The sequence below is a fragment of the Haemaphysalis longicornis genome, unplaced genomic scaffold, assembly GCF_048455015.1.
Source record: "Haemaphysalis longicornis isolate Haplotype H1 unplaced genomic scaffold, Haemaphysalis longicornis Haplotype H1 scaffold_1, whole genome shotgun sequence".
In the NCBI taxonomy this organism is placed as follows: domain Eukaryota; kingdom Metazoa; phylum Arthropoda; class Arachnida; order Ixodida; family Ixodidae; genus Haemaphysalis; species Haemaphysalis longicornis.
In genome coordinates, this window is record NW_027526203.1 from 238,514,766 (window position 1) to 238,539,124 (window position 24,359).

The 24,359-nt window shown below is 47.1% G+C and overlaps 1 protein-coding gene and 1 long non-coding RNA gene across 2 annotated transcripts in view; one reads left to right on the top strand and one right to left on the bottom strand.

Annotated features, from left to right (window-relative positions):
* The window catches only part of LOC144168809 (uncharacterized), a 70,702-nt gene extending 62,824 nt beyond the window's left edge, over nucleotides 1–7,878 (top strand). The window contains exons 2-3 of the long non-coding RNA XR_013322245.1: nucleotides 6,732–6,841; nucleotides 6,947–7,878. This is a non-coding gene — a long non-coding RNA (uncharacterized LOC144168809). The remainder of the gene's footprint in view (nucleotides 1–6,731; nucleotides 6,842–6,946) is intronic.
* LOC144142950 (tachykinin-like peptides receptor 99D) overlaps nucleotides 1–24,359 on the bottom strand; it is a 405,848-nt gene that overhangs the window by 217,209 nt on the left and 164,280 nt on the right. The gene's annotated exons all lie outside the window — the stretch shown is intronic.

The following is a 24,359-nucleotide window of genomic DNA, read 5'->3' on the forward strand; positions in this document are numbered from 1 at the left end:
TTTGGCCATGTCAGGCATAATAAAATTTGTTGTTTTGGAATGAAAGCACTTCAGAACAAATCTGAGTTTTTTTGTGAAGTACTTACTTGCCTCCGCGACATTTTTTGGCTTCTATTCTGTCTCCTTTCCCCTGAAATTTGATGAGCATGAATGTTGATTGTACCATTAAACTGCTCAAATTAAATCTTGATCTTCAGAGGCCACATGTAGGTGGCTTTCCCAAAGGGCCCAATACGTGTTAATGGCAAACTGTAATGTGCTGTAAATTTCGCACGACCCCCTGTGGTGTCTCAGTGGCTATGGCGTTGTGCTGCTGAGCCCGAAGTCGCGGGTTCTATCCCCGGCCGCGGTGGTTGCTTTTCTGATGAAGGCGAAAAGCGAAAGCGCCGTCTGTCGAAACTTCGGTGCACGTCAAGGATACCCAGGTTTTCAAAATTAATCCGGAGCCCTCCACCACGGCGCGTCTCATAGCCCATGGCTGTATCTCCGGCGCGTTCAACCCCACAGTCAATGAATCATCTAATTCCGCACGGGTGGTGTCGACTGTATAGGCTCTGGATTCGGTGCTGTCTTCACCAGATATGAGACACTTTTCGAAGAGTAACGCAATAAGATTTGCGAGAATGCGCTCTACGAGACCATGGGCCCTATTCTTGACGTTATCTATATGCTCCAACATGTAAAACAAAAAGCGCCAGCGCCTTTTCTGACTGCTTTACTCGTGCTCCGGACTTAGAGATCAGATTTTGTGTGAGCCCGCAGATATGCCGTTTCATTTAGCCAACTGGAAATACGGTTACGAGATTCGCTTTTTCTGCCTACTCCATTTTAATCCTCTTTCCACGTTCTGTAATTAACGAGAAGCGGATTAAGGACGATGCCTTACAAACACATTTTTGTGGCTTCAAATTCAAGAGGGAAGTGAAAAAACAGCCAGAGTGCGCCATTAGATGGCAACAGTATTTCAAAGCATTGGGAGGAAAGGGGAGGAACAGGCAAGTTTCATTGGCGTTGAATGTCGTTTTTGGGCATGAGAACTTGGTCCCTTATATTGACATTCACCGACATCGGCTCGGAGCAATTCGGGAGCCATTGGGCACACTGATGATCCACTGACTTGCACTTGCGGTGATATTCAGTTGTGCATTGGCTGCACTTTGTATTTCGATAGGATCGTGCGTCTCCTTGCTAGTGTAATTTGTGCTGTACATTTCACAATACGATAAAGGTGTTCTGCTTGCTCATTGTGAGGATCAGTGGTGGCTTGTCACTTTGTCAATGAACACCCGAGGCAATCCGGTAGTTCAGGTTCATCGCAAGGCATTCTTGTACCCAATTCATGTAGCCAACAAACCAAATCTGACGAATGACCGCAACGGACACACATGTTATTGACTCGAAATAGCAACCTGCGCCGTGGCACTGCGCAAGCCAGAACATCATGCTTAGAGGGACCCTGCAAGACTTTCTTCAACCTTTTTTTAAGTCTTAAATGCTTTCAGAACGTAGTCACCCAACTCACCCAGTACTTAGATTAGGGGGGCGCATGGTACCTCAGGCAAAAATTACTGCTCTATGCCAATCAGATATCTTAGAAACTCGCTCAAAAGATTTTTCTCTCTTTCCCGGTCTTGACGTTCTTCGACAGCTCGAATTACGTCACTAAGGCCATGTAGCTGCTGTTGGCCGGCTTTCCTTCAGTTGCAGCAATGAACGCTTTTACATAGCAATTTAAAAAACAAAGCCGCAAAAACAGGGCAGAAACGGTAGGAGCACCTGGTGCGAAGAGAAAATCAGGCAGTGCCGCTCCGTACTGGCGATAACTGTAACCTTCGCAGTGCTTCCAGACGCGAAGAAAGGAGTGGAAGCGTTTATCGAAAGCGTTTCAGGGTCCCTTTAATTACGTGATGCCACAGCGCAGACCAAAATTTTGATTCAAACGGTATGCTCTGCATCGCCATTCGCCGAAATTTTATTGCTGTTCGCAGTGAGTGGTTAATTGGGTGCATTGCGGTGAAGCTAAACCACACGATAGTCTTAGTGCGTTTAGAGGGCGTTCATTCATGGGTTTAATACTGTATTTCCAGAAACGTTTTCCTTTCGTTATTTTCCTCACACTGGCATTGGAATGGAACCAATCTAGCACTATGAAGTCATATCAGCGCTTTATTTTTCTAGAACCCTTGAGACCTGCTGTTTTTATACGCGGCTAGGAGCAACCCATGATATATCTGTATATCCCTGCTAAGAGGTATGGAACGGCGATTGGGAAAGCGAAACTGGAAGTCCCCGTTAAGAGCGAAAATGGCGCTTTCGATTACGACGACGCGATATCAGTACCAACGTACCGGTCACCGCGACACCGCCACCCGTGGGGAGGGAAAAGTGCATCGCCAAGACGTGCGGCTGGCGCTAACGGCGAGTGCACCCATTGCGCGTCCGCGGCGCGGGTCCCGAGTCAGTGCCAGATGCCGCCATCACGGATTGCTCAATGCGGATTCATTATGGGAGCGATTGTGTGTGACGCCAGCTTGGGCACGTGCTCTCGCCTTTCACTCGGGCGGGCCTAATGAGCGTGGCGGCCACCCGAGAGTCGCTCCGTAATCTTAATGAAGTGGCCGCTGCCCCGCAGCTCCTTGTTTCCGCCCCGCACCGGCCCGCATCCCTGCCGTCGGAACGCCTCAGTGAACGAGTCTGGCTGATTGGTCGCGGACCTGGAAACGTTTAAATATGAGCCAGCAGTTGAGAACTTCGAAGGCGTACGGAAATGGCGAGTCCGGCGTCTTCCAGTGGAACTGCGAGTTTTCCAATCCAGTCGTGCGCCCGAAAAGCGGGGAGCGAAGCATGAAAAAAGTAATAGGTTACTGATCCGTCTCATCGCGTAAAGTCGAAACGAAGACCGGGTCGAAAACGAGGCCGCGGCATAAAACTCCGAACGAAACGCTAGCGGCTCATTCGTGCACGCGTGGTTGGTCACCTGATACGTCTTCCGCTGATCATTTACATTGTATAAATGTGCGAATCGTCAGTTTAGTAACCAATAGCGTGAATTGATGCAAATTTGCATTCTCGAAATACTTGCAATATATATAGATATATATTATAGGGTGTTACATTGATAAGTGGGCGGCTTTAAAAAGTTTTCCTGAGCAAACCACTGCTCCGTTTGCGCCCAAACTTTACACAAAGGTAGTATTTTGTGGTGTATTTTGTTTTGCGCCAAGATCCGTACAACTAAAATGATTTTCACCTATGGGGAAATGGCGGCCAATTTGGACGTTCATGCTCAATTTGGAATGACGGCGCCACTTGGGGTATGCAGACCAAAACATGCGATACCGGTTCACCGCAAGAAGGAGCGAAATGAGGCGAACATAGTTTTTAGTTATTTTCTGAATATGCATATCCACTCGTATCGGTCGACTCGTATTGTGGAGGAGATTTCAGCGGGATGCCCAACACTATTTCTTCTTGCTTCTAGTTTACCTGGAGCACGCACTACATGCAGGCAAACGCCCATTGTTTTTAAACCCTCCTTTCAAACTCAGAGTAAGAAGTAGGAATTACCAGGAATTATGGTTCCATCTCACTTTCTCTGGTAACTTTAATTACGACCCAACATGCTATTAATTAAAGGTTTGGTTAAAAAAAACTGTGGTTGAATCCGCTGTCATAGGAATCAGAAAATGAAAACGAAAGTGTAATGTGCAGCGAAATTGCAGCTGAGCATGATTTGGCGGGTCGCCGGCTGTCTTGTGGGTCCATTCGGCGAGCGACATCCGGATGGCGGGTCGCTTCGGCAAAGGTGTGCTGGCGTAATTTCCGTGACGTGTATGACGTCAGTGATAGCTTGGGGTATCGCGGCATAAAACACTTTCGTGTTAAATTATAAAACCCGAAAACTAACAACCCAAAGTATAAAGTACTGTCTAATACGAAAGGTTGCTTCCCCGCAAGCTGTATGCAGGGGTGCACCCTTTACAGGCCGCTTGCTTCGTTGTACTGGCGTCATTTCCGTGACGGATATGACGTCAGCGAAATCTTCGTGTATCCTTGCCAGCCTTGCTTGCCTTGCCAGCTATCCTTGCTATCCTTGCCTTGCCTTGCCAGCTTTTAACACTTTCGTGTTAAAAGCTGGCAAGGATAATTGGCAAACGTTTTGATTAGATAAAACTCTGCAGTGAAAAATTGACAAAAGGTAGAGCGGGACGGGAAAATGCAGGGCGAGAAAGGCGTAGTGTTGCATTAACAGCTATGTCGCAGTTATTGTTCGAATCTCCCTACAATGAACTAAGCCAACTAAGTTGTTCTGATGCGTTCTTTAATATGTATTTCTAAAGTAACATTGCTGGCACCATTTTTTCGAAGAGAAGGCATTTTGAAGGCGTTTTCTCCAGTATTTGCGCATGTATTGCCCGGACAGCTCCCGCTGCAGTAGATGTCCGCTTGGCGCAGAAAAACTAATCTGCGTTCTCGGCTAGTGTATAAGCTTCGCTCTATTGCAGAGAGAAATATCGCTAGGTGGACTTCGAAAAGTACACCAGCAATATGAATTCCTCTAATGATGGCCTTCTAAAAGGTTGTGATGGGGCCGAAGTCGCTCCCAGAGCCCAAGAACCAGGATGGTACTGGGGATTTGATTAGAAGTTAATGAACAAAGCAAATTGAGCAGAGGGATTAGTTCGGTCCTTTATATGGGCACACGACACCTAGTCCTACTTTCAGCAATGTCAACAGCCTATGAAGGCGGTATTGGCTTGCGCATCGGTTTCAAAATGCCGCTGAGTTATGAGTGTCGACTGTTGTCGACATGCTAACAAGGACGTTCTGATAACAGTTATCTTAGTAATATGAACTCTATATACTGGTCGAGCTCTCCGGATAGTTCAGAACAAATCCATCAAAGTGGCTGCTTCGAAGTCCTGCCTGGCCTAAATGAAATACGAGGTCCACGGTACTTCAATCAACATGTAAGTCAGTGGCTAAATAAGAATAAAATCACGTGTGAACCCTAAATTTCTTCAATAATCGCGTCAAGCAGGAACACGTCGCTACCAGCCTTAGAGTTTTTTACTATACACTAGAGAGGAATCTGGCGCTAGCGTCTATGCGGCTCACATCAAGGCCGTCTGTGTCGTCATGGGCCGCCATTACATCATGCGCTAGCCTAAATTTCATCATTGGTTTGGATTGAAACGTTTTAGTGACCGCAAATTTAAACAACGTTCCACTAAAACGTGAAAAATAGTGTGCAAATGTAAGTGAAAAATAAAGCAGGCTGTTTTAAAACTAGGAAAAAGGGAGGTAAAGCGTATTTTTGCCGGAACGTTTTTTCCTGCTATTTTTCAGGCCAAGTTGGTAGTTTTCAACAATGTTCATATTTGGGGAGATACTCATTATAGACTCGTATTTTATTAACTTTATCATTATTTCTAATAATAAGTAATTTGAAGAGTTTTCGAACGTCACCTCTGTTGTGAACCGGTGCAGCGACCGTCAGCTGCAGTTTAACAAGAAAAAAGAAATCGTACCCGCCGCGGTGACTCAGTGGCTAAGGCGTTGCGCTGCTCAGCACGAGGTCGCGGGTTCGATTCGCGGCGGCGGCGGCCGCTTTTCTGATGGAAGCGAAAAGCACAAACGCCCGTGTGTACGAGATTTCGGCGCACGTTAAAGATCCCCAGGTGGTCAAAATTAATCCGGAGCCCTCCACTACGACGCGCCTCATCGCCTGAGTTGCGTCGGCGCGTTAAACCCTACAATCAATAAAAAAGAAATCGTGACGTTAAACAGTCGTGGACGATGACAAGGTAGCACCAATTCTGGCGCCCATATCTGTCGTATCTTGTCTTCGTCGAAGTACCTTTTGCTTATTTTTTTCGTCGGCTACAAATTTCGAGGCGGCATGTTACCCGCTCAGACATACATCCTTCGACTGCAGCATGACCAACTTAAGGTGCGATCATGCACTGCCTGCTGTTTCACCGAACACGGCTACCACAGAACAGGAAGGATTTTGGCTTAGCTCGTAGACGTGTTAATGCATAGTGAAGAAAGCAAGTCCCAAAACCGCCTAAGAATCCAATTGTCATGGAAAGCTCAAGCCAAAAATGGGGGTCTTCCCATAACCCCCCCCCCCCCCCTCGGCGATATGGATTACCAGGCGCAGTTTCCTCTCTACTATACTTGCTAAGAAACTCTATGCTACCAGCCGAGCGTTCGCACGCTTCCGATAGCCAGCGCGCTGAAGCGCATCCTGTCGTGACGTCATAATGCCAATGCAAAATAATCTGCGTGGATGATCTGGAGCGTGTTTCTTTTTTTTTTTTTGGAAGAGGGAGCGCGTTGTTTCAGAATAGCATCCACTTGGACTGTATGATAATAAATTCCTGCTAGATATTCGGAATCAGCCCGCAAAAATAAAAAAAAAATACGAATTAGCCTGCCACTTGTTTTTCCTCGAAGAATTACGCCTTCCCTTTACCGGATAATAAAGAACACGAGCAGTGATCCGAATTAGTCTAGTATTTTAGCTAGCAGTTACACACCATTGCCAATGCGGCGCTAGGTAACGTAATGCGTAACAGCTCTCCCATGTACGCACAAGTACAGAAGACGGCTTGCGAGGAAGCTGCTGGAGAGAAACATGTCTCGCGTGGAAATCAAAGCGACCGGCTGGATGTTCGGTGCGGAGCCTCGCGTGCTAACCAAACTGGTTGCGTGTTGACACGCAGGAGCGGAGCCTGATCGCCGCTAAGCATCGCCGTTCTCGGACGCGCTCTTGTGGCGCTCACCGGGTGGCGTGTACCGCCATCGTTATCCGGCTGCGGTGACAAGAGCAAAGGTGCGTAGCGTGCGGGGCCGGGCTGCCAGCCCCGCTCGGCTGCCGCCGTGAACCCCACCGACGCAAGCACCCGTGTCGTGCCGGCCCGGCACTTTGCTCTTGCAGAAAGTGACGAAATAATGCGACCACACAGCTACGAGGCGACAGGCCAGGAAGCAGAAGCTGGGGGACTTGAGAGGCCCGGAGCGCGAGGACACAAAACCAGAATTGATGACCCCTTCTCACGGCCAACGACTACAACAAAAGATTGGTCCTTCTCTGATTCGCCATCTTTGCTTTTGACCAAAAGTAAGGGGAAGGCAGAAAGGACAAAGAGGAAATACTCTTTCACAGATAGTACCCGGCTCATTCCTGGCGAAAACAAGAGATATAAAAAAGCAAGGAGAAGCTCGTTTGGAAGAACGAGGAGTACATCGTGGTGGTTAGGCCGGCTCAGGCAGTCATAATCATTCTGTAGTGGTTACTGCAAAAAAAAAAAAAGAGTTCCAGGAAAGGGAGGTATTAAGAAGAACGGAGCGCGAAAAAAAAGTAAGAAAAAGAAGTTTTACCTTTTGTTTACCCTATTTCCTTCACGAGGTCACTCGTGACATCTGAAGCCTGCCTAAGATGAAGCGAATCTGCCCGTTTGGATGCATGTTAGTGCGTTTGTTTCGCGAGGGGACGACCAACTCTGTAATAGGATGGAAAGGGCCCTGCAGCGGAGCTGATGAACGTTTCACTCCGCTTCCAGTATGGTCGCAATGCGAGAACTGAAGTTATCACCAATAGTACCCCGCAGTTGGCTCCCTACCACAGATATATTTCAAATGTTTCATCCTTTATATGTGGACTCAACGGAGAGAAACGCCTGTCAATTTGTAACGTTTTATGTGTCACTCCTTCGCTGCATACAAAGATGCTTTTAATAAAGGGACCTGGGGTATTCATACTCCTTATATTATTTTGAATAAAATGACCGCCATCCTGCCCTGCGAAAATAGATGTCCAGCGAAGCTTTTGTAAACCACTACACATGCTGATGTGGCAGGGTATGAAATGTTCCCCGCCGTTTGCGCGGGATTGTCACTCGCGCCCGGCTTCTCGGCCGGCAAAGCCGGACGCATGCGCTCGCCCTCGAATGACGTCAACCCCCCTTTTTGCGAGCAGCTGCAAACCTGTTCTCTACCAGGAAGGGGGTACCATTGTTCACAGGCGCCCAATCATCTCTCGTGCGGTTTCGATGATTGTTTCGTGGTTTTTTAACGAATACTGAACTCTATGCTGTATGCCTGATTGCAAAGAATAATTGTGCTGGGCTTCTCTGGCGGCAAATGCTGGGTCCTGCCTAGCCTGATGCATGCGCTCGTCGTCCCGGACGAGAACTGCTGGATCCTGCCTGGGTTTTTTGTTTATGACACGACATTTTCCGACCAACGAGAAGCCAAGAGCTTCTCTGTGAAAATCGTTCAAGCAACGCACCTGTGCATAGTGAAACCAACTTTGAATGGTGTCGGTGTATGGCGCTTTATAGGAATACATCGGGTGTTACGAAGGTGGATAATAAAACTCCCTTGGGCTGTTATACTTTGATATCAGTCTTTTATATTTTAGCCTCAATAATAGGTCTTCCGAGCAATGCACTTCTGTGTAATAGTGCAGCCAACATTAAAATTGGTATTGTAAGGTGAAAGTACGTCACACTACGCGGCTGGAAATGTCCCTCGTATTTATAGTGCCCTGAATTCAGACTCAAGAGCCTGACTGCTGTGCTTAAGTCCCACGGCGGAAGCGTTCTGCAGCTAGAGTGCTAGTCGTTCCGCAATCTCACGTTAGCTGTTTTTTGTGATGGAAGCACAAGAAAGTACATGTGTAGCCATCTATAGGTTCAGGTTAAACTATTCAAACAGTCTGAGCTATTCCGGAGCGTTACCACTACAGTGCGCCTTGCAACTAAAGCATTCTTCCTGCAAGTCCAATTCTAAATTCGCACTTGCGCGTATACAGTGCAAGATCTTGGATATATCCACTTCTGAATTTCAGGCATGTGCAAGCGTGATGAGTGTACAGTACCTTACGTCCATTAAGGCTGAGATCGCGTCGACTTGCGGGAGCCGCAAAGGAGATCACAGTCTTGAGAAGATAGTCGAGCTGACGTAAAAAATGGAAGTGCGGTGGAGCGTTTTTGAGAATAAGAGTACGGATGAAATGTACATATTACTGCAAGAACAATACATAGAGAATGACGCCAAACGTTTTTGTCGTAAATCCGCAAAGAGAGTGAGAGACAAAAGAGAAGAGAACGAGAGAGGGCGTGGCTGCGGTGGCGCTGTTTTCGCACCGCTGCCGGTGTTGCTGGAGAGACGTAAAGTCGAAGCGCGGCTTGCCTTCTGCCTCTACCGACGCGCCGGTCGCACTCCGTCTCGATGCCTCCCGTGACTTCCGTCACCGTCCGTACGCGTTGTAAAAGGGAGAGTGGCAGAGAAAGGAAGGAAAGGAAATACGGCGACGAAACGCCGAGACTGGTGGACAGAAAAAGGAGCGACAGGCAGCCAATGCCGTTTCTAAAGCGAGTGAACGTGACAGCCGGAGGAAGACTTGAGCATCGGGCCGGGCCTCAAGTTCGCGAAGGAGAGGGACAAGAGGCTCACGCATTCGTGAATATCGCCAGTGGATCTTACATAATATCTCAAGAAAACCATCAACCACATTAAACTGGGACTGCATACTCTAATTTCGTCCGTGCTTGTTCCTTCCGTGTGGCTAGAAGCTTTGGACTCAAAGGCTAAGCATTGTGCCAACGGCTACGAGATCACGGTCTTCACAAGCGGCAGTGACGAGTGTATTTCTAATGGAGGTGGAATTCAAAAGAATAGGTGCGTACGACGTCTCGGCGACCGATAAACAACCCAGGTTGTTCGAAATAATCCCAAGTCGTCCAGTGCTTTATAGGCCATGTGTTGCGTCAGGGCAGATTTGAAATGCTAAATATGCGTCGAATTTTTTTTTTTTTTTGGGGGGGGGGGGGCGGAGTGTTCCCTTTTGAGGAAGCAATAACTGCTAAAAAGCACAGAAGTTCCAACGCTAGAAGCTCAAGATTCAAACGTGGAGTTTTACGCATCAAATTTTTATAATTGTGCTATAAGGTTCACCACAGTGGACGGATTTGGTGAATTAAAGAAACTGCAGGTTTTTCTTTTTTTACCCTGCGACGAAATTTTTTATGCGCGTGCGTTTTCTTCATAGCACTATTGGAGTAGCAGCCACAACATCATGAATCGAAGCCTTGATTGCGCTCTCAGGAGCGAATAAAGCCTTCTTCTCCTTGATAGCCCGGCAGGTCCAATGGAAAATAAATGAAGCCCCAGACAGGTACAAAATGGTCTAGTTAGTACTGTGCGGAAGTTCATTTGCTCGTTCAATTACAGCCATCACATGAATACGTCCTGCAGTGAAATCACACGTCGGTTCAGACGCAAAAGGTGACAGCAGAATTGCGCAATACGAGCTAGACATTTCAGAGTGCCTCGGAAAATTGGAAGGTGAAAGGAAGACAAGAGAAGAAATCGAGCGCCAGAGAGACCTTTGCAGCGCTTGGCGTGAAGTAAGAGAAAACGCGGAACAACCGGATTTTAGTCTCTTCTGCGTAGTGTTTTTGGTCACGGGAAGCATTAGTTACATGACACTTCTTCCCGGACACGGGTCCTGATAGGCGTACACACTAAACTGTTTTACACCCTTTTTAACCGAAAAGGTTGTAAAAACCTTGTCTCATGACGGCCACCTCTAAAACGTGTTTTGGATAAAAAAAGGGTTCAAAGATGAAGAAAGGGCATTCTTGTGAACTCCCTAAAAAAGGGTTTAAGGTTGCTTAATACCCTAAAATAACGGTGTGGGCAGCGTAGCTACGCCTGACAATGTGGGTTGGCTGAGTTCGAAGCATGATATACAGACACATTCAATACGCACAAGTCACACTTGGATCACAAATGAACTGAGCAAGAAAACCAACGGGATGCATGGGGAGAGCGAGTACATACTTCGAAAAATATCTGCTCTTGCCTTCATAGCCACCAGAGGAAAGACCTCTGATAGAGTCGGTGGGCTTGTCGCAAAAATCAGATATTGTAGCGCTAATTTTGGAATAAAGTATTTTAATGTGAGCATATACAAGTCAGCATGCGAATTTGCACAAACGCTTTAATCGTAATGTAGTTATGTTCAAGAAGGCGTAGAATTTTGTTAAATCCCAAACACCTATTCCACCCCATTTCAACACCCACAAAAAAGGGTGATAATTATTTCAACACCCTTTTTCTCACACGGGTGTAAAGCTGCAACCTGGGGTTTTGGAAACTAAGAGAAAGTGTGTAAAAGACCGCCAACTTTGGAGGTATTCTAAGCCCGTTTACACGGGTGGACTGAACATTTTCTACAAGCTGAGGGATATTTTCTCCCTCACGATGATAAAAACAATATAAATTGGCATAATTTATTACCAGTGGAGCTGTTTAAGCTTGAGCTAGGTTTGGTGGCGTTAGCACAAATTTACCAAGAACAAGAACTTCGCTATCTGTAAAGGGTGCACCACCACAGAGAGTTATTATAACAGTGAAGCCGGCTTTCGAGCCTGTTCCAATGTGAGTCCAATTGACGCAGGCGTATGCACACCTCTTACTATACCATTTAAAAGTACTAGTCTTCTTGGGATAACAAAACGCAAAAATATTGGCCCAACTTGGCCCAGCTTGCACTAGTGTTGCACTTGTGCAAGGCTGGAGAAACAGCGGAGCTGTGGGTCGGCCTAGCTTGTTTCCCCCTTCAATCCGCTGTCAGTGCGGGGGAAAGACTAGAACAGCCTTCTAAAATACGACTAAACTTGGCTTCCCCCCTCAGCCACGTTTCCATCGAGCGGCCGTGCCTCAGCTTAGCCTAGCCAAGCGAGAACATCGCAAAACCTAAGAAAACGTAGCAAAGCCTTGAAAAATCTAGCAAAACTTAGCAACACCCGAAGAAGCTAGGTCGACCCCCAGCTCCGCTGATTGTTTCTTTTTTTTTTTTTTTTTTGCAACTGAACACCTCTTTCACGCCCTTTCGAAATCCCACAAAAAACCGAGGGTGTTGCAGTCGGTCAACACCTTTTTCGCCGCACAAAAATAGTGTAAAGCGACAAATTAGCGTGTTGGAAGCTAAGAAAAAGGGCGTACTCACTTTCCAGCTCCCTTATTCCTTTGATACTGCACCTTTTTAGGCAATAATGGTGTAAAAATGTCTAGTATGCCTATATTGTCTTTTTATTTTATAAGTTCAAATTGACGTTTCACGTGCCAAAGCTAAACTTGGGCCATGAGGCACACCGTATGTGGAAACGAGCGATCATTGCAAACGAAGAATTTTTTTTTGCTTTTGACATTTCTTACGAGGTGGAGAGGAGGCTGCGAGAGAATGTCTTGTATTTCAAAGTGCAATTATAAAGGCATGTCTGGCCTTAATAAATCAACAGCTGAAAGCATTTTGCACACTAAAATGCTTTAGGTGTGCAAAACAAAAGTGAAGTGTTAACCAACTTCACAAAATGCTTTTGAAAGCATTTTGTGAAGTTGGTTAACACGCTTTTTTCCACACAAAGAGGGTGTAGAACAACGAATACGGGTGTTGCGTATTGCGCCGCTTCTATTGCATGTATTGTGAAAATATTTCGTACACGGGAACTATACAGTGTGTACTTTCTGCTAGTACAGTTTTCGTTTAATTCTAAAACCTGTTCGCCTTCCCTTTAAGAACTCTGGAAACACGAAGTTGATCATTTAGTTCTTTTCTATGCAATTTAAAATTCGTGGGGTCATCTCCACTTTCTTTTTTTGCGTACTAATCTCGTGAAGTCCAGCCAAGCAATAAAGTGGTTTAGTTTCGATTATTCGAGATTGTTTCCAATAAAAGCCAGTATTAAAATTATTTTTTTAGATCAGGTGCATGATATCAAGGATGCATTTTTAAGTCTCGTTAGAACCCTAAGTTTCGGCCATAGTGTCTTCAGTTTAATTTTTTAGTTTTATTGCAATAGCTTCCTGTTTTTGATGTTCACAGTATAATGCTATTACGCTCTAGCCAGTCAACGAAAGCAGCTCTAGGTTAATCTGATTTTAACAGCGAACTTCAGTCAGCCTCCACGGAAACTATAAAGCCTGATTACGAAAGATCGACAACACTAATAAAATCCGAACGACGCCACTATTTACTCTTCCCAAGCCGGTACGCTGGAGCACAAGAGGAAGCTTGAAACGCTCCGGTCAGGGATTAGTAAAGCCCTTGCTCAGCTATCTCTCCTTCTTGACCATTTTCGTTATTGCCGAAGTTATTTCGCTGTAGGTCATTCCGAGCCAAGGGTTATTTTCCGTATCGTCTATAAGTTCAATTTTTGCTCACTTGAGAAACAAAGGGAGGTCTAATAGGCACGGGAAAAAGGTAAAATGAAAAAGCTGTTACTAAACAAAATGTCGGATCGCACATCGCTATTTCGCGCCGCTTTCCGGGCACAAGGGGAAAAATGTCTTCGGCTTTTTGAGACGCAAGGCATTGCTACGTTCTTGGCCGCTCTCAGTCCTTTCAACTTTTTCTTGACAAAAGAACTTCTCAACATTTTTCCAACATTTTCGGTGAGCCGAAATAATTTTAGAACAGATGAAAAGGTGCGGACAGCCCTTACGGATTACGTGACTACGAAATACCCCAGAGAAATGTTACATATTACCAGCATAATGAATGTTTGTCTCCCTAACTCCACGCGCATAACAAAACTTAGAAACTCACCTCGATAATGTTTCGCTAATTCCCAGTGCTCTTCAAAGTCGGCACATATCTTGTATACTTACGTGTACAAGAAACGTGAACTTGAAGTCCAACCACATGACGTCACACACGCAATATCACCGCTATTGGCTGGTCTACTAACAACTGCAGCAGCGAACGCCTTCAATAGCTGCTATAAAGAAATCTGACCAAAAGCGCATGAAATACTAATCATTTGCACAAACTCCCGAGGTGTAATTGCGAATGAATGACGAAGCCGCTCTTCTAGGCACAGAGTCCATATAAATTCGGCTTCACTATTTCACACGCATGCGTTACTGAAATACATACTTGCTGGCGTCATATAATCCGTTTGATGCCAAAGTAGGAAGGTTATACGGAGCCTTCTTAAAGTTGGCTGCACTGCTATACAAAATATTTTGCGAAAAAAAGGTTTTTCAGGGGCAATATCAGGAGCCCTTAATGAAAATGTGATGACCCCAAGGCTTTACAATAAATACTTCTATAAAACCCGATTTATACCAATGAAGCACTGCACGACGAGCCTGTTTAAGCCGAGCGGGAGAGAGAATAAACAACGAAAAAGTATTACTTGAAATGAGCTTCTTATGGGTAGTGAAGGATACAGTAGGGGATGAAAGGTAGAGTTGTGGCAGATTACCTGGCCTGTTTGCCCTCTCACCGCTATCCTGCTGGTTTGTGTGAAGTAAACCTGCGCCTGGTAGAGAGAACACTTTTCCCGTTTTCATGGTAGCCCAAGTTTGCGCAGAGGAAAAAGAAACTAGAAGAAACTCGGAATTTTACAAAACCACATGACTAACTAGAAAAAACAAACAGCCCGAGGTGGCTAAATGTACACAAATACAGCCAACAGACTACAACCTTCAGTTGGGCCTGTGCAGTAATTTATAAAAAAGACCTCCGAAGTCCACACTTGAACTCATTTTATGGGCTCGTTAACTAACCGCTACAACTCCTGGTCCCGACCACGCGCTATTCCTGCGAAGGCACCAAGAACCCTGTTCCTATTTTTGTGCGGTTCTCACGGCCTCGCCCTACTTCCACTGCACTGTCCTCGATTGCACCCTCGGTATTGCGTGAAGGCAAGATCAATACATGGCGCTGAAGCACTGGGTTGACGTTCCGGAGGGAATTGTTGTCGTTGTCTTGTTGTGCCCCACACCATGTCATCTCCTGCTTACTGTCGCCAGCTTCATTATATGAAAGGAAAAACGCGGCCCTTCGCCGACACGCCGGAGCGACGGCTTTGCTTCTTATAGTGCCAACCCTTACGCTTACATCCCGGACCAATGACAAAGAGCAGAGCGGCGCTTCTCCCCACGACAGTGACCGAAGCTAGGTCGGCAACCCCAGCGTCACTGAGAAAATGACGTGTCATATCCTATTCCAAGGATGCATGCCCTAGCGCTCTCAATCAAACACGTGAGTTGGTGGGTCGCAAGCGTATCGACTTTGAGACGTCGAGCATCGACACAAATCAACTTTTTCTGGGCTCTACCGACGTGTATCCCTCAGATAATCTTCACGGAAAGGTCCAAGGCGAGGCGGGAAACAGTGGGTACCATACACTTCACGAGTGGTTGGTCTAAAGATGTAGATGGATACTATTGGCGTGCTTCGCGGCTTGCAGTGCAGGCAAGTCAACTAGATTATTCAACTGACAACCAAACAACTCCCCTAGTACCAGAAAAAGCCCACACTAGAGTGCTAATTCTTGTATATACAGCACGATTTGGATGGTGATGGAACCAAGAAGATGATGCCCAAGAAGACCACTTGACTAAGGTGAGCTCTTAAATGAACACATACCAACTTGCCCACTGTATCAACCCGCGGTTCAGGCAGGGTGGTCTAGACCGCATCACCAGCACCGCCATCAGTGCAGCGCTGTATGCCACATGGGCGCATGCAGTGTCTTTCGGGTCAATCGGCTTCCCCTGGGTGTAGCAAATACTGCAAAATACGCCGGCCCTCTGTTAGGCGGCCGAACAATTGCACAACTCCTTGCTCGTACCAGAAGCAGCTCATTTAAGTGCTCGGGAAAAGAGTACCGTGGTGCTTGAATCAGTTGACCAAGAGGGCTAAGTAAACAGAAATTGGCGTATGCCAGGCATAGGTGGTAATCGACGTAACGCGAAGCTTTCTTGGAGGTATACCTTCGTTGAAATGAACCTGCGCGGGACATTTATGAGATTCTTAGTGCGTCGAGAAATACAATACAAGACGTAATGAGAAACGTTCAACGCCTCAAGCAATCTCGCTGGCGAAGACGCCCCCAGCTCTCCAAGGGCAGATAACGTGATACACGCAGGAACTGGGAGTTTTCCTGAAGCCACAGACAGACCGACAGACAGACAGACTGACAGACAGAAGTCAATCCCGATTGTAGGCATGCGGGCTGCTTCCCCAATCAATTTCAATTGCCGTCCAACCGGCGATATGACAACACTTGAAACTACGAGGTTCCTTGATGTCGGCAGCTCGAAGTCATGGGAGCCTGCAATTTCGCTACAATTGCTTATATATATTCGCTTCTTAATAGCATTACTAATAGAAAATTGATATCAGGAAATTTCAGGACTGACCTGAGTATGGAAGATTGGCATTCCGTAATATAAAGCCATTTTCTATTGAATCCTGCTTGTATTGGCTACAAACTATGCATCCGACCAACTTTCACTGGATATTCAGCCCTGCCGCGCCATGTCACAATTTTTTATCGACAAACCCATCATATTTACTCGTGGAAATCAGTTCATTTAGGGTTTTGGGGACAAAAACCTCATAGCGCACATCTGATAGCTGCATCCTGCAGGAAAAGAAAATGATAGGACAAGTTCATTACAAGAACTAAACGGTAAAAAGGTGTTGTTTAACATTTCGCCTATGTGGTTCACGAGGCACGCCTGTGTGGTTCACGAGGCAGGGCGGTAAGTAGCGGCGGTGAAGTGAATGCCTCAGTGTCTTCACGACGTATGGAGAGTTGTGTCCGCCTTAAAGTGATTGCGTTGAGTATACCGGGGTCGATGAGCATTTGTAATCTCTGAAAGTGTTTATTATGTCACCTCCAAAACTGGGAATATTTCATGGCTAGCGGGATGCTGGACTATTTTGTGACTCCCATTCACGTTTATTATGCTATTTACAGTGTTGTACACGTTCATCTAAAATAGGAACGAACGCTCGTTCCTCGTTCCTTCCCAATTTTGAAACGAGTTCCAGTTACACGTTCCTTTATTGCGAAAGGAACGCGTTCCAGTTCCACTTCGAAAATTGGAACGTGTCGTTACATTAACGTTACAATTAGGTTTTTAAATTAAAATATAGTGTCGGATATTCCTGGGGCAAAATTAAGTGGGAAATTTAAAACTCACATCGAACTACGTATATTATACGAATATTAACACCACCGGCAGCAGATTGTCTGGAGATAAAAATGATCAAAAGAAACGCGCCTAGGCGGATTTTTTGGAGGAGCACCGGACAAACTCCAGACGGGTCGAGGACATTTCGGTGCAAGATGTATCGGTGCGGAAATTTCGGTGTACGGACATTTCGGTGTACGGACATGTCGGTGTACGGGCGATTCGGTGCTCGGACATTTCTGTGTACGGACATTTCGGTGCGCACACTTTTCGGCGACCAAATTATCCAGTGCTTGCCCGTTTGCGACAGCCGTTATATTTTTATTTCCGCTTAACGTGGGTCATGGACAACAATCTGGAGCAGTGAATTTATTTTTCGATTGATGGCATGTTCGTCTTTTTAGAAATTATGCATTTATATATTTTTGTTTAATACCTCTTCCTGGGAGACCTGTTATGCAGCTGATTTAGTTCTTCAGCACACGTATTTTACGACAGGGTGTTAATTTATATTCGCTATTTTTTAGGTAAGACAATAAACCGGTGTTTACGGTGGTCTAACGCCTTTTTTGAATTTTTTTATTTACACACCCTCAAATTACATGAATTACATGCACACGCTCAATATTGAACATAACAAACATTAGCTAGCCCCCCGCCCCCCCCCCCCCCTTCCAAAATGCAGAAAATCTTGAAGTGACACCCCTCTCTCTCTACCAAGGGGGCTGGTAGCCGGCGGGGCTCAGCCTTCCCCTCCCCAAGCTAACGCCACTGTAAGTGCGATCGTTGGTTGGTTAGTTTTAAGTAGAGCCGACATCGAATGCAACGAAGACGAGATTGATTGAGAAAATCATTAAAACGGAACGCACATGCGCCTAATCAACCTCGTTTTTCTGTTTTTTTTTTTGTTATTTTTTTTAGGAAGTTTTGCTTTGGGAGGGGGTGTGGGGGCAGGAATGGACTAAAAGCAGCAGCGTCTTGCATCGTTGGGGGAAGGGAAAGCAAAGTGCTTTGGTAACACTTAAAGTATTAGGGTTGTTCACTTGAACAATTGAATGTTAACACAAAGAAGAAGGTTGAAGGGATGCAAATTAACCAGGTTGATTTTTACCATCTACTACAGAAATTGGGTTTTACGTGGCAATGCTCCGCCAGGGTTTAGCGTTCGTTTCCACGCACGGCGGCGCAAGCACAAGTATCGAACGTAAAATCATATCAAGTCACGAAATTACAATCTGAAAGCTAAATTGTTCAAAGAATGCCTGAGACATCCCGTGACTCAAAATGTCCGCACCGAAACGTCCTGCACCGTAATGTCGAACACCGAAATGTCCGGATCCCGTCTTAGACAATCTTTCCCCGCCAGGGAACAATTCTATCGGCCACACGCGCATCCTGGCCTCCCCAGACAAACGATGGGTGAAAAGAATTATCGCGGCTACGCTATTCACCCGTCGAACGCCGCGTAAGCTCAACCAGCATGAAAGCAAGCACAAGCTGCGGCCTGCTGCGTGGTTATTCTTCTGCCTTCGACCTTCGAGGAAGCACGTACGGCTGAAGAGAAACGCAGTAGCGACTTGTAGATTTTTGTACTCTAGCCTTGGCATCAAAAACAGCCAAATCCTAACGATGTAACGGCAGGAACGCAGTTCCTGCCGTTCCTTCAAAAACCTAACGAGATACCGTTACAGCTCCACCGACCATTAATGGAACGGTGGCGTTCCTCCGTTCCTCCAAAAAGGAACTAGTTCCAGGAACGCCGTTCCTTGTAACGCCGTTCCGTACAACACTGGCTATTTCTTATACGTTCTTCTCCAGTTTTCATTGATTCGTCTGTCCGTCCCAATCTTGTTTCCACAAAGCGCCCTAACGAATGCATATAATCGCATCCCAAAGTTTTCACCTTTGACTGTTAAGCAGCCCTACAGTTGCATTCGGCCGAAATGAGCTGAGCAACGAGGGAGAAATATTTACAGCTGGCGCACCAGTGGGCAATTACTTTTGCCCCCTTTTTCCAGATTCGCATGCATGCATGCGAATCTGGCACAGAAAAGAAGAAAAAGAAGAAAAAGCCTTATAGAAGGTGATGTAGGTACGCACAGCTTGGCGGGCTCAGCGTCCCTGCACTCATCGGCAGCACAGCTGCTGCGCAGTTGTCATCCATGTAGCGCCACTCACAACCTCCGCTATACTCCCAGTTCCTCTCTCCACGCCACTCTATCGTTGTCTGTTGCTTTTTAAATTCTCTCCTCGTGATGCGGAACATTAAGGTTTATGTTTAGCGCGTTTAAAGCGCGTGTGCGCGAGTGTAGGTGTACGACATGGAGTACAGAGAGACCAAATGAGAAGCTGTGCACGCGAACAGCTATAACATGAAGCGCGCAGCAGGCCGATAAGAGGAAGTGTTCACGCATACGTCGCTCGTGTGTGCCGTTCTCGTGACACGGCTGCTTTTTGGCTTTGTTAATGGGCAACAATACGGCCCATTCTCGCCCTCAGCTCAGTTCGCGCATGCCTGCGCCGAAGTTGCGCGCTGAAAAGTATAGCGCGATCCCCCCTCAGAGACTACCGCGCCTATCAACTTCAGTGGATGTTCTTGCCACCTGGGCCCCAGTTCCCATCCGTGCTTGAATACCCACCAAAAGGTGGCCCTGGGCCTATGTTTCTTCTCTTAATTTTGCTGCTAAGTGGCGAGAGGCAATTTTCCTTAATACATGTTTCCATCCACACCGAGCGCGTATGGCCAGAAGAATTACGAGACGAAACAGGCTGCCGGCGCTCAACATTAAGAACTGTTCTGACCGATATCAACCGGTTAGAATAAAAGAGAACACACAGGACTTGGCTATCGTGCGAACAATCGTTTGGACAATAGTTTTGCCGATGGATACCTCAAGAGCGACCTCCTCAAACATTCAGCCCGGCATCTCTATCTGTTCCTGGGGCGGCAAACACCAGTGTTTCATGCTTTATGGCCCAGACGTATTTCAGTGATGTGGTATGGGCCGTAGGTTAACTGCCGCTAAAGTGGAAATGGAGCTTTTGAAGTAGTACTGAGGATTTCATTGACGTTCTTGAGATACGCAGCTCGTAGTACATGTTTTTCAATGAGCAAGTAGATGTTTTCACATTTGGCGTGCTCTTGGTGGGACGTAGGCAGGCAAAGCCTGATTTTATGCTATACATGGCGCCACTTGCGTATATTTATCTTAAACGCAACGTCTGAATTATGTACATCAATTGCACAGCGAACCTCCCATACCCTCATTGACCCTTTGGATATGCGTGCCACGTCTACAAAGTAACGTCGGATTCACGCATAGCGTAAACTACTTTGCCGCAGTTGTAGTAGATGGCCCATAGAAGGCAGGATGATAAGAAAAAAAGAAATAAAACAGACTTTCTTACATAACCGGATTATAGCTTAGAGTTTTTGTACTATTCGATAGTGGCGACCTTGCTAACTGGTCTCAGTATGGAAATCCCTACAATCCCGAGGGAAATAATCGTCCGCCAGTAATCTCAGTACTTAGTAACGAAGGTAAAAACCATTCCAGCGCCGGAGTTGAACAGTGAGAGATCATTTCAAAACGAGTTGATTCTACCCAATTTCTGTTACCCCAGCCGGAGCTTAACCTCGGCATGCTGATACTTGAAATTCGAGCCACATCTTACAATTTGATGCTGCTTAGTGTCGGATCGCTCGCATCTTCTTACAGCTCACGTTTTCCTACTCAGTCTCCAGGCAAACAGTTGGGCCGATAATAACAAAGTACACTGAATAGACTGATCCCCGGAAGCTCAGTTAGTTCCGTTTGCGCCTACTTCCCGAACCTGCACCCCCTTACGGAGCACGTTCCTTGTGGTGCGGCCCCCTTCATCGCCACAACAGACAGGGATGGATGAGACCAGCGAGCCTAACGACGACGCCAGCGGCCGGTCAGCCCCACAGCAAGAGCAAACAGCCCGGCGCCCCGACGGACGAGCAAGTGGCGCCGTGTTTGCCCGCTAGCCGTGCTCCTAGCGCGCGGCCACGCCAACGGAAGCTGACATTAACTAGAGCGGGCCGCGGAGACTGGGATTCCGCGCGTTGTTGTGAGCAGGCTTGCGCGCACCCTTTCACAGGGGTCCGCTACACGCGTGCACGGGGACGGCCGAGGTAATTTCACGGGTGCCTGTTTACGCCAGCTTCGGAGGCTGTTTAATTAATCTGCTTACTAATTGGGATCGGCTACGAACGCCCACTCCTCTTGCACCCCGTCGCGGGCAGTGCTTGAAGTTTTTCCGCATGCATGGGGGGTTCCATGTGCGCTTTCCACTCTCCCTTGAAAAGGGACGCTCTGACAGGCGTTTATGCTGCAACACGACGTCACGAAGCTTTCATCAATGAGCGCAACAAAGGGATCACGTGGCTACAGACCCGGCACTCTCCATGCGAGTCGCTGTTTTATAAATGGCGGTAAACGGGGCCCTCTAAAATAACGTTCTGATGCTTGGCTGTTGCAAAACAAAGCTCGCCTCGGAGCGAGCGAAAAGGCGGCACGTTCCATGTAGCTTATTTCCGGTAAATCACGTTGGACGTGAAGTAAATAAGGATGGCGGAAAAGGTTATGGGGCGACTTAAAAATAGGCAGTTGTACACATGACAAGAACCATTGCCAACACTCGAGGAAGGAGCGACAAAAACTTATGCGGAAATATGGTCAGTTGCTGTAGGCAATTGATGCCGAAGGAACTGCGAAGCGACTCGAAAGAAATGCCGAAGGTAAACAGCTATAGGCATTAACATAACCTATATTCAGTGTTGTACGGAACGGCGTTCCTGGAAATAGTTCCTTTTGGAAGGAACGGAGGAGCGCCACCATTCCATTAAGGGTCGGTGGAACTGTAACAGTAACTCGTTAGGTTCCAGAAGGAACGGCGGAGGGAACGGCGCTTCTCCTGCAAACGTTCCATAGCTAGGATTTGGCCGTTTTTGATGCCAAGACTTTAGGGCACTGAAGCTAGTAGAAAAAAAATCGCGCCAATCCACCCCGTGAATGTGGTTGGAAAGCAAAGCTGTAAACGGCACCCATAACGATTACTCATGCGACGTCACTTAAAATCACTCACATCGCTCTACAAATAGTAAAACCAGAGAGAAGTGAAATGCACTGAACTACACCATTGATTAGTTCAAAGAGATATTCTTGGTAAGGTTAAATCAATGCATGATGCATGAACAGTGTTTGGTTGAGTTGTATTGGTGTAGCAAGAGTGGAAACATTTTTTTATAAAATCAAAGTAAGCTCCAACCCGGTGTTAGACAATCTGACTTCTCCGTCTCTGCGCCGCGGACGGAGGCGACGAGACTTGCGGCTGAGAAGCACGAGGAAGAAATACTTCTGTTCAGATTTCTGAACGGCCCAGAGTGCAGCCTTGGGGAGTGATTCCTTCTTCTGTGGGGCCCATATGCAGTCCGTGCGGCCTGTGTTCTGTCCACCCGCTGAAGCTGGGTAGGTAGAGAGGGACTGGACAGCAGCATCTCCCATTGCTCTTGTTGTGTAGTTGACGGAAAGAGAGGAGGGTGCTCAGGGCTAAAGTCTCACACCCCGATTACGCGGCGGAGTATTCCTACTTCTGAGAAGAAAAATTCCCCGCATTTCCCCGAGGGGAAGAATGTGAAAGTGCGAATGCACGAGTTGAATTTGCGCGGTTCGGTAATGTTCGCGAAAGAGAGATCACACACACACACACAACTACAAAGAAAGAAAGATGCATTTATTCACAGACACCTATTTTTGTTGTCGTTGTACTTGATTGCTAGAGCGGATCTCAACTTTGAAATTTCGTGTCAGTACTCCTTTAAGCGGGTGCATTAGCCCTTCTCACGCCCGATTCCTGGCCAATCCCCCACGTGGGTATGTGCCATGTCAGGCCAGGCAGCGCGCGCCCATCTCCCCCCGTTGCCAAGGAAGACGAGGAGATTCCTGGCCAATCCCCCACGTGGGTATGTGCCATGTCAGCGGCCAGGCAGCGCGCGCCCATCTACCCGCGTTGCCAAGGGAGACGAGGAGCGCGCGCACCCGCAGCTGTTGCTATGCGGACGGCGGCGGACGCTTCAAGCTCGCTTAAGAAGTGCATTCGCACTTAAAATTTACATTCAGCGTCGTAGCGAACGGATGCATTACGTAAAGACGCGTAGGCTGTGGGAAGGAGCCCGGATTGTATGAGCCGTAGGGTAGTTTGTTGTTCTCTGGAAAGGTCAGCGTAAGGCGATGGTACGGTCTGTCTCAGAAGGCGATAATGCTGGATTATCTTTCTGGACGTGACAAGCGGGTGACTGTCCTCGTGCAGCTCCATAGCACGGGAGGTAAAATCGCAGGCTTCTTTGGGTGTATTTTTTCCCCTCCATTGAAGCGTGAGGCGGTGTCCAGATGAGCTGAATGGAACCGTTTGGGGAGTGGTTTTTTAGCACGCACAGTGCATGTCAGGACACCCAACCCGACTGGTAATTCCAGTAGGCTTGCTGGGAATCGGTGACTACCCTCCGAACCCCTGGTTGAGTGAGAGCCAAGGTGATGGCTGCCTCTTCTACTGCCGTCATTTGTTGGGTCCTAAGCGAGGTACACGCAAGGAGGTTTTTTCTGGAGGTAGCCACGATGATGGCGTGTTGCTGCCCTCGATGTTAGGAGAAGTCTGTGTAGATAACTGCATGAGCCCCACCGAGGGTGGTGTTTAGTGCTTGAGCCCGTGCTTTTCGTTGACCCTCGTCATGTGAGGGGTTCATATTTCTAAGCAAAGGGAGCATCTTTAGTTTTAGTCACCAAGAGTCTGGGAGTACGTCAAGCGGAGTGACCTTCTGGGCTGCCCAACCAATCTGGTGAAGCATGCGATTACCCACCGCAGTTCTGAGTCGGACCTTCTGGTTAGAAAGATGGCCTTCTATCAGCTCTTCCACCGTGTTGAGGAGCCCGTGCTAAGCAGCCTCAGTGTGGACGCACTCATGAGAAGACCAATGGCCTGCTCAACCGCCTTTCTAATCATTATATGAAGCATCTCTATGTCTTCCTCGCCGAGAAGAAGATACGGGTTTGTCGTAAGTAACTCTCGAGAGGACAAAAGCGTCAATTAATCGAAAGGTACCGGATTCTTTTAGGCCTCGCTTTTTGGTGGCAACTCGCCTGATCATGTGTATGATTTGATTAATTCTGTTTTTGAGGCTCTGCAAGGAGACGTCACTCTTGGTGTTGGCCTGGAAATGTAGGCCCAGGATCTTGATGCTGAGGGTTTGGAGTGATGGTCTGGTCATCAAGGAGTATTTGAATGTATTCCTTGATTTGGCGTGAGGGCGGACGACAAGAAGC